Here is a 10,243-nt window from a genome sequence, read left to right on the forward strand (position 1 = left end):
GCAGGGAACCAACCTGGAAATAGGGAGAAATTTCCTGACAGTGAGAACAATCAAACTTCGCTCCAGAAGTTATGGGTGCTCCATCACTGGAGGCTTTCAAGAAATGATTGGACAACCATTTGGTATAGGGTCTCCTGCTTGAGCAGGGAGTTGGACTAGAAGACCTCTAAGGTCCCTTCCAACTTTGTTATTCTGTATTTTTGGCTCTGACCCTCCAGCAGCAACACTAGGCATGTCCAGAGATTTCAGCACATCTGGCTATCATTCCCTCTCGCCTTTTCTATAGGAAAGCCTCTCTAAAGCTGATTCCTCTTTAGAAGAAATTCTTGGGCCATCTCAGCTCAGTTCTTGGAGTGACCTGACAACAATCCGTTCCTCGCAAGGTTGATTAAAGTGCACGTCCAGCTGAATCTTCAGAAGCTTTGAAGCAAACAAGCTCTCGGCCCTGCCAGAAATTCTTGTCGAAAGTGAGATAGACCAGACCTTGGAAGTCACCATCTAATGGATGGAAGTCAACCATAACATGTTTAGACTTTGTTTAGAGTAGTGGGACCCAAGCCTTTGCAGACGAGGAACACGGAGGGTGTCACGTTACCCCTCCCATTCCTCGTTACAAGGACACGGAGGGAAGAAGGCATACTTTGAGTTAACTTAGTTAACCCCTAGTCCTTAGGAAAAATTCATCTGCATAATTTCATTTTTGCAGCGAAGCAAAAACGGGGTGCGGAGACGACGGGAATAAGCGGTCCATCTGCAAATGGTTTCCAGCATATGGGGGGGAGGTCGACTTCCCAAAAGTACACACCAAAGAGAGAAGCCACCTTAGAACTAAGGAGAAATTTCCTGACAGTGAGAACAATTAATCAGTGGAACAACCTGCCTCCAGAAGCGGTGAATGCTCCAACACTGGAAGTTTTTAAGAAGAAACTGGACAGCCATTTGTCTGAAATGGTGTAGAATTTACTGCCTGAGCAGGGGGTTGGACTAGATGACCTCCAAGGTCCCTTCCAAATTGATGATGATGATGATGTAGGCGGAGTCTTGGATCAATGAGTGGGCGGGGCCAAGAGGAAACCTACCTTGGTTTCGTTTCAGTGGGGGAATCAACAGAACTAAAATCTAAAATAATTTTTTTTCACGTGTCTGCAGATGATTGCAGAGGGGGGGGTGACCGTCGGAACTATGAATCTGGGTCATAAGTACCTGCCAAGTAGATCCATTGCTAAGTGATCAGTCGTAAGTCGAGGACTGCCCGTATATACACTGGGAAGAAGAGATATTTTGCATGCGATTTCTGGCAGCAGCCCTGAAATTTGGGGAAGCAGCAGGAGAGAAACCTGGGGTTTGGCTGGGCTGAATTTGAAACGGTCTGATGCAGCTTTATAAGCCTCAGGAGCAGTTTAATAAACACGTTTCTGCTTTCGATGCAACAGGTAGCCGGGTCTTTTATTTTACTCTCTCATGCCACCCGACTTAACGCTACTTTTGAAAATCACAACTAAAAACACCTTTGTAAAACTTTAACGAGAAAGCTAATGGAAATGGCTTGGCCAGGAGGGGAGGGAAAAAAAACCCCTGCAAATAAAAGGGTAAGGTTTTTTTCTTTTTTCTTTTTAAACTAAGCCAGAAAGGGGGAAATCGTGTCGTTCTAAATAATAAATCGGGTCTTCTGGATGGGTTAGAGCTGCTTCTGAATGTATGTGCATATTTAACACACACCACCGTGGGCTGGAGACGGAAGATAAGAGAGGGAGTAAAGGAGAACAAATCACCCAATGTAATGGCTTGTTTCAGCCAAGAAGGCACTGAATTGTGTAGAAAGTTTTGTAGACAAACTGAGCTGACAAGGCGTTTTTTTTAAAAAATAAAAATAAAAATGGGGAAAAAAAGTTCCCCACTGACTTTGCTTGGCAGAAGGGGAACACATGAGCTCCGGGACACTGCGACCATCATAAATGCGAGTCAGTTGGTATAATAAGATAGGATTTGGCTCAGTGACAGCAAGTGTGTTACGGAGGGGGTAGTAGGGAAATAAAAGGATTTTCAACCCCGGCGAAATTGGGAGAGCGGGATCTGCTCCAAATATTGTTTCAGCAAGAAGGAAGCAATCAGTGGGATCCCTGGGAAGGGAAGCCAATGGTCAGGGGCATTCTGGGAAGGGAAGCCCAAAAAGTGGGACATTCTGGGAAGGGAAGCCCAGAGAGGGAGGCATTCTGGGAAGGAAAGTCCACTGAGGCATTCTGGGAAGGGAAGCCCAGAGAGGGAGGCATTCTGGGAAGAGAAGCTCAGAAGCTGAGGCATCCTAGGAAGGAAAATCCACTGAGGCATTCTGGGAAGAGAAGCTCAGAGGCTGAGGCATCCTGGGAAGGAATGTCTACTGAGGCATTCTGGGAAGGGAAGCCCAGAGAGTGAGGCATTCTAGGAAGGAATATCCACTGAGGCATTCTGGGAAGGGAAGCCCAGATAGTGAGGCATCCTGGGAAGGAAAGTCCACTGAGGCATTCTGGAAAGAGAAGTCCAGAGACTGAGGAAATGAAGTTCACTGTGGCATGCTGGGAAGTGTAGTCCACAGTCTGAAGAGTGGTCACTGAGGCAGGATTGATTTCTGCCAAGACAACAACAACAATAACAAATAGAGACAACTGAATGTTATCCTGACAGGTTTTTTTTTTTTTCCCCTCTCTCTTCTCCCTCAGCTCCTGGCTGCAAGAATGACCACAGGAAAAGATTTCTCCTGCCATTTTGTGCAGCTGCAGAGTCTGGCTGGACCTGGCTGAAACTGGAAAGGTGGACGCCCAAAATGGCGGCCGAGCAGCCCACGCCATGAAGTGGAGGGCCTTCGCCTCCTTTTTTTTCCCCCTTAGCTAAAATAAATGGGGGCCAGAGACGGTCCTGGCTCTACCAAGAGGCCAGCAGCTGAGAATGGAGCCGCTCCTCAAAATATTAAACCCATCTTTTTTTATAAGGAAGCCCCGATAGAAGCATATACGGAGCAGAAGAGCTAAGATGGTGGGGTTTTTTTCCCCTTGTAGAAAGTCAGCAGTCCCAGAGAATGAAGTATTTTGGGGAATATTAAAAAAAAAAGAAGAAGAAGGACCTCAGGGGATGTGATAGCAATCTTCCAGTATTTGAGGGGCTGCTCCAAAGAAGAGGAGAGGGTCAACTTAAAGTCCAAAGCACCAGAAGACAGGACAAGAAGCAACAGAAGGAAACTAACCAAGGACAGAAGCAACCTGGAATTAAGGAGAAATTTCCCAACGGTGAGGACAATTAACCTGTGGAACAGCTTGCCACCAGACGTTGTGGGAGATCCATCACTGGAGGCTTTTAAGAAGAGACTGGACAGCCACCTGTCTGAAATGGTCTAGGCCGGGTCTCCTGCTTAAGCGAGGGGGTTGGGCTAGACGACCTCCAAGGTCCCTTCCAGCTCTATTCTGATGGATTGATTGATTAATTGATTGATTGAAATGGTTTAGGGTCTCATGCTTGAGCAGGGGGCTGGACTAGAAGACCTCCACGGTCCCTTCCAGCTCTATTCTGATTCACTGTCACCGTGTGGATGCTGCTATGGTTGTCAAGTATGAAAAATGGTCGTAAGGGGCTTTTTCCCAATGATGTTGCTTGAACCGTCACTAAATGAACCGTTGTAATGCGAGGACTATCTGTTTTTATTTTCAGAGAGGAGAGGGGCAGCTTCTGGTCCTTTTCAGCTTCCTTTCCAAGCTTCGAACTTCCAGCGTGGCTCGCTTCCTCCAGCCGAGAGACAATCGGCAACAGCTTCGTTTGTCAACCCAGCATTTAATTCGCCGAGTTGCCTGGACAGGTGGGTGAGTAACGCCGATGTGTTACAAGATTTATTTAATAAGTGTTTGTCGGTGCCCTATTATCTCTGCCAAGCGTCCGTAATGATCACCGTCATCATCATAAAAACACACACACAAACACACACACACACCCCATCACCAGGACGGCTGAAAGGCCTGCCTTTTTGATAGCCACAATCTGTTATCGGGAAATTGAACTGTCACCCTCGTGTCATGCTCATTTGGGCTGATTAAAGAGATATTAATCTACTGTCATCGTTACAATATCTGTCATCGGATGGCTAGCAGGGGAGGGGGAAGGAGGGAGGGAGGGAGGGGGCGCACGATGGCCCTGAGCTCACACAGGAGACCAGGAAGAGGTGAGGACTGAATGTTAATCTAATTCTAGCCTGTTTTCAAAAAACAGTGAAAACAAGGGAGGGTTCTTAGGATGATCCTGGTAACCAGGAACATCCTGGCCGTAGAAAGAAGGGACAGAAATGATAGCTGCATCTGGTGGGCTAGCTAGAAATAATTTAACTACAAAACAAGAATAACATGATGCCAGAGTTGGAAGGGACCTTGGAGGTCATCTAGTCCAACCCCCTGTTTAGGCAGGAAGCCCTATGCCATTTCGGACAAATGGTTGGCCAGTCTCTGCTTAAAAACCTTCCAGTGATGGAGCACGCACAATTTCTGGAGGCAAGTCGTTCCACTGGTTAATTGTGCTCAATGTCAGGAAATTTCTCCTTAATTCCAGGTTGCTTCAGCAACCTAGAATTAAGGAGAAATTTCCTGACAGTGAGAACAATTAACCAGTGGAACAGCCTGCCTCCAGAAGCGGTGAATGCTCCAACACTGGAGGTTTTTAAGAAGAGAATGCACAGCCATTTGTCTGAAATGGTATAGGGTTTCCTGCCTGAGCAGGGGGTTGGACTGGATGACCTCCAAGGTCCCTTCCAACATTATTATTATTATTGTTGTTGTTGTTGTTATCATCATCATCATCATCATCATCATCATCATCATCATCTATGGAGTCGCTTCTCTTCTTCACTCTTTTCTTTCTGAAAATCCCTTTGCGTTTTTCCTTTCGACAGTCTTGAGATCAAAACCCATCATTTTTCAGTTTGGACCCAAAGTTTTTTCTCCTACCCACCCCATTTTTTTTTCTTCCTACCCCCCCAACCCCCAACCGCCCCCCACCCTCGTGCCATTAGCTAACCAAAATGCAGCTTCTGCATACAACTCATGAAATATGTAGAGGATTCTTATTGTGGAATTAACTATTTATCGATTTATAATTTAAAAGATTTATGCCGGTCCATAAAGGAAGGAGGGGAAATAATTTTTTTTTCAGGAAAGGTGTGGGTGGGTGGGCCGGGGGGGGGGTTGTCCAAGCTCTAAAAGAGGGCAACTGCGGTCTGCAAATTTGCAGATGTTTCAGCCTTGCCTTTCTACCTTCTTTCGGTGAAGAATTATTCAAGGCTGTGTGGTTCGATTAATTCACGCATGGAAGGACGAGGCTTTCTTCCGGGGCTCTTCCGATTTTACCCCAGGCTGCACCTTCCACAAAGTGCTTCGCTTGCAATTCTGCAACGGGAGTGTGTTTAGGTGTGTGGGAGGCACTCTCAGAAGTGTTGGTGTCTCGAGGGAAGCTTGCACCGTGAGAGAAAGGCCGAGAGGGAACCACGATGGCAGCATTGCTGAGCCAGCAAACTTCAAACTAGCAGGCGTGGAAAAAAAAAATTAAAAAAAAAAAATCGGGGCATCAGCCACGCAATGAAATTCAAAGAACTTCCACTTGGAAATCCAGAGGCTTTAGAAAACTTTGCGGGTCACGCTTCCTGCAGTGGCCTTGCAGGGCCTTGCAAAAAACACTTGCACAAAAACCACGAGATGATGTGCAGGGGATGCTTTTGAAATGAAGCGGAGGTCTTAGGTTTCTCACATTGTGCATCAGCTTGAGAAGTACATACGTTTGGTTTCTCTTTAGGGATCCATTTATTTAGTTTATAGGGCCACCCAGTTAACTCATGGCACAAATTGGCTTGTAAGTACTACAAATGTATGCATTTTTATCCTTCGATTTTCTCAAAATATATTTTTCTTTCTTCCTTCCTTCCTTCCTTCCTTCCTTCCTTCCTTCCTTCCTTCCTTCCTTCCTTCTTTCTTTCTTTCTTTCTTTCTTTCTTTCTTTCTTTCTTTCTTTCTTTCTTTCTTTCTTTCTTTCTTTCTTGAAGTTTTTAAGAAGAGACTGCTCCCTTTGATAACTCTTCCCCAGCAAGTCCCTCTGCCTAATTCAGATTTTGCTGCTAATAGTGTCTGGTGGGGAATCTACCTGGTTTCCATGTGTGCATGTGTGTATGTTTCAAAAAAACCCCTGCTTAGTTGTCACTCAACACTCCAGAGCATAATTACCCGGGTCCGATCAGACACAAACCTAGAAGCGTCTTAATGGATTATACTTGAGAAAGCAGCAATCCAGCTTTTCATTCCACGATTTATAAATAACCACAGCTCATGGTTGGAAAGAGGTAGCTACTATAAATAATGATTATTTGAAGACTCCTGTGCCACTGTTTCCCTGCCTGGCAGAAGGATTAGCCCTTGCGAAGATAATTATGGGCGTATCAGAAGCTAATGGGAAAAAATATTATTTTATTTTATTTTTTAAAAAAACCTGGTGTAATAAAAAAAAAAACCAAAGGGAACGCTATGGTGAAAAGCTGAGAGGCCTTTTTCTGGTATGATATTACCTCAGGGGAACATTTGCCTTTAATAAAGTGTTAGATATAAATATTGTGCCTCAACAAAACTTGATCCGCATAAAACAACTGGCGACAAAGCCTTTTTCCGCTTGGATATCCAGGATATTCAGCGCCATTTTGCCTGAGTGTCGAAAAAAGTGTTCCCCCTGCTGTCGTTCAGGCTGATGAAAGCATAGAATAGAGCTGGAAGGGACCTTTGGAGGTCTTCTAGTCCAGTCCCCTGCTCAAGCAGACCATTTCAGACAAGTGGCTGTCCAGTCTCTTCTTAAAAACCTCCAGAAGTGGAGAAACCCACAACTTCTGGTGGCAAGTCGTTCCACTGGATTGATTGTCTTCACTGTTAGGAATTCCAAGTTGCTTCTCTCCTTGATTAGTTCCCATCCATTGTTTCTTGTCTTGACTTCTGGTGCTTTGGAAAATAAGTTGACCCCCGCTCCTCCTGGGGGCAGCCCCTCAAATACTGGAATGCAGCTATCGTGTCCCCCACGTAGTCCTTCTTTTCTCTAGGCTGGCCACACCCTACCATCAAAGTTCACACAAGCTGAAAAGTCCACAGCCACGGATGCCATCAAGGGATGGCTGGTTTAAGAGCCAACTTTGGCCGGGTTCGTTCAAATGGAAGAATGCACTTAGTTCTTGACTTAACGACCAGAATTGGGGTGAGGGGACCACCCCGATATTTTGAAACAAGAAAGAAGTACACATACACACACACAGCCCAAAAAGGTTTGAAGCACCGTGAGAAGAACGGAGGAAAGTCGAGAAACCGGATGCTGGAATTCTGCAGAAAGTCAACGTCAGACGAATGCTAGCAAGCTGGGTGGTCGGATTTTAATCTTAGGCTGCTGGAGATACCCTGACTGTCATCTTGGTGGGTCTTCTTCTGTTTCCAGGCCATTACAGCTGACACGGCCGGTGGATAGCCTGTCAGTCATTCTTGTCCCCCCGGGAGAATCCCATCCCTTTAATGGCTCTTCCAGGAAGATCTTAGTGGAGATTCTGCTAACATATCTCAAGCATCTATTTCAGGTTGCTGAATCCGTGAGCAGCGGAGTAGAAGGGAAGGCCAGAGTTTAGAATTTAGAAGAGCAGAGTTGGAAGGGACCTTGGAGGTCTTCTAGTCCAGCCCCCTGATCAGGCAGGAAACCCTAGACCATTTCAGACAAATAGTTGTCCCTACCCCTAACATAGGAAGAACAGTTGCAGGAACTGGGTATAGCTAGTGAAAAGAAGGACTAGGGGTGATAGCAGCCTTCCAATACCTAAGGGGCTGACACAAAGAAGCGGGGTTGGAAACAACCTGTTCTCCAAAGGTAGAACAAGAATGGATGGATGGAAACTCATCAAGGAGAGAAGCAACTTAGAACTAAGGAGAAATTTCCTGACAGTGAGAACAATCTACTAGTGGAATAAATTCCCTTCAAAAGTTGTGGGAGCTCCATCACTGGAGGCTTTGAAGAAGAGACTGGACATCCATTTGTCAGAAATAGTATAGGTCTCTCCGGTGTAAGCAGAGGGTTGGACTAGACTAGATGACCTCCAAGGTCCCTCCCAACTCTGTTACTGTTAAAAGGGGCATGATTCCCTTATTCATCCAGAAAGACATTACGACTCTTTTTCTGATTTTTTTTTTTTCACCTCTGAAAAGAGGACTCCTATTTATTTTCGCAACTTTAGGTAGGAAATCAAAAATGTGGGCTATCTTAGGTACCGCTCGCCTTTCGGTCAAGCTGGCAAACCGTGTCATTTACAAACGAAACGGGAGAGAGAATTCTTCTCTCTTACACAGACAGAAAAATGTTTTTTCTTTTCCGTAGCCTAAAGATCCTTCGATGTCCCCAGAAGTCGCTTAAACAAATCTAACCAAAGTGGCTGAAATCTGATCCGTCTCTACAGCTACCAATGTTTGCCCAGCTAATGTCATAAAACCTTCTTTTTTTTCTCTCCTATTTGTGCTCGCCCATGTCACCAATGCAAAAATAAAGAAGAAAAAAAAGAGGGGGTGTAAAAAAAAAATCAACTCCAGACACCAAGCATCTGTAAATCTGTACGCTAGTTTAAATGTAGGCTTTCTAAATCTTGCTGAACAATAACTGTTAGCAGTAAAATACACATTTACAGCCGTTTATTGCAGCTAGTAATAAACTGTAGTAAACACACAGCTTCAACCCTTGGAAATTTTGCGTTGTTTGCGTTCTTCTCCAATTAATGGACAGCCACTTGTCTGAAATGGTATAGGATCTCCTGCTTGAGCAGGGGGCTGGACTAGAAGACCTCCAAGGTCCCTTCCATCCCTGTTCTGATTCTGTTATTCTGATTCTGATTCCTTTTTTTAAAAGATTTTTTTTTTCATTAACCACATTAAGGAGGAAGTCGACGTGCTGAAGGAATCAGCCTCCCGTTTTATGTTTCTTTTCCCATCATACCTCTGGACCACCATAGGCATGCTGGGAAAATAAAAGTGGGGGACGTGAACCCAGTCCAGATTTTTGAAAGTTGAGTTGTTGAAAGTGAGCTTGTAAGTCAAATTCTATTCTCAAACCGATGGGATCTGATTCAGTTGGACACAGCAAATCAATCATTTGGGTGGATGGTTCAATTAAGGTCTGAAGATTGTGAAGTGAACATTTTGCACAGTCCACCAGCACAGCAGGCCTGAAGCAAAGCACAGGCAGTCCTTGACTTACAATATTTCATTTAGTGACCCATTTGAAGGTGCAGTGGCAGCGACTCACACTTATGACCATTGCAACACCCCCATGATAACACAATCAAAATTCCAATGCTGGGCAACTGGCTCATATTAATGACAGTTGCAGACTAGGGGTGACAGGATAGCAGTCTTCCAGTATTTGAGGGGCTGCCCCAAAGAAGAGGAGGTCAAGCTGTTCTCCAAAGTGCTTGAAGGCCGGACAAGAAGCAACAGATGGAAACTAATCCAGGAGAGAAGCAACCTAGAACGAAGGAGGAATTTCCTGACAATTAATCCATGGAACGACTTGCCACCAGAAGTTGTGGGTGCTCCATCACTGGACGTTTTCAAGAAAAGATTGGACAACCATTTGTCTGGAATGGTTAGGGTCTCCTGCTTAAGCAGGGGGCTGGACTAGAAGACCTCCAAGGTCCCTCCCAACTCTGTCATTCTCTTATTCAGTTAACAGGCGCAACAACTGTCTTGCTTATCAACGGAAAGTCTTCTCCCAAATCATCGTCCTAAGTCCAGGACTACCTGTATATCTAATTTTATTTTATTGAAAAGATTTACGCAGCTACAAAGAGGTGTTTTTCCCCCAGTTTGCTAAAACAAGAGGCATGTTGTAATGAACTTCACTCTCCTTCCTTTCCCACATTGAAGCCTGCCATCTTTGGAAGATTCCAGCCAGTTTTGGAAGAGCGAGGCCAACATATCTCTCTTTTCCCCCAAAGCCCACTCGTTTTCATCCATCCGACACGTGACCCTCGCACGGGGAGAAATGTGGTACCAATTACCCCGGAGAGCTGTCTTTGGGACAATTCCCATCGAGACAGCAAACCGCATATTTACGAAGCCGGTTGCATCGGGCCCTAATGAAACAATTAAGCCGGGGTCCTTTCCTTTGATGTCAATGTGGTAATTTTTACAAAAACATGGCCGAGTGATAGATACCCATAACTCAAGAGTCCTTAATT

This window comes from Protobothrops mucrosquamatus, unplaced genomic scaffold (genome assembly GCF_001527695.2).
Source record: "Protobothrops mucrosquamatus isolate PMUCROS unplaced genomic scaffold, P.Mucros_1.0 scaffold3222, whole genome shotgun sequence".
NCBI classification, from domain to species: domain Eukaryota; kingdom Metazoa; phylum Chordata; class Lepidosauria; order Squamata; family Viperidae; genus Protobothrops; species Protobothrops mucrosquamatus.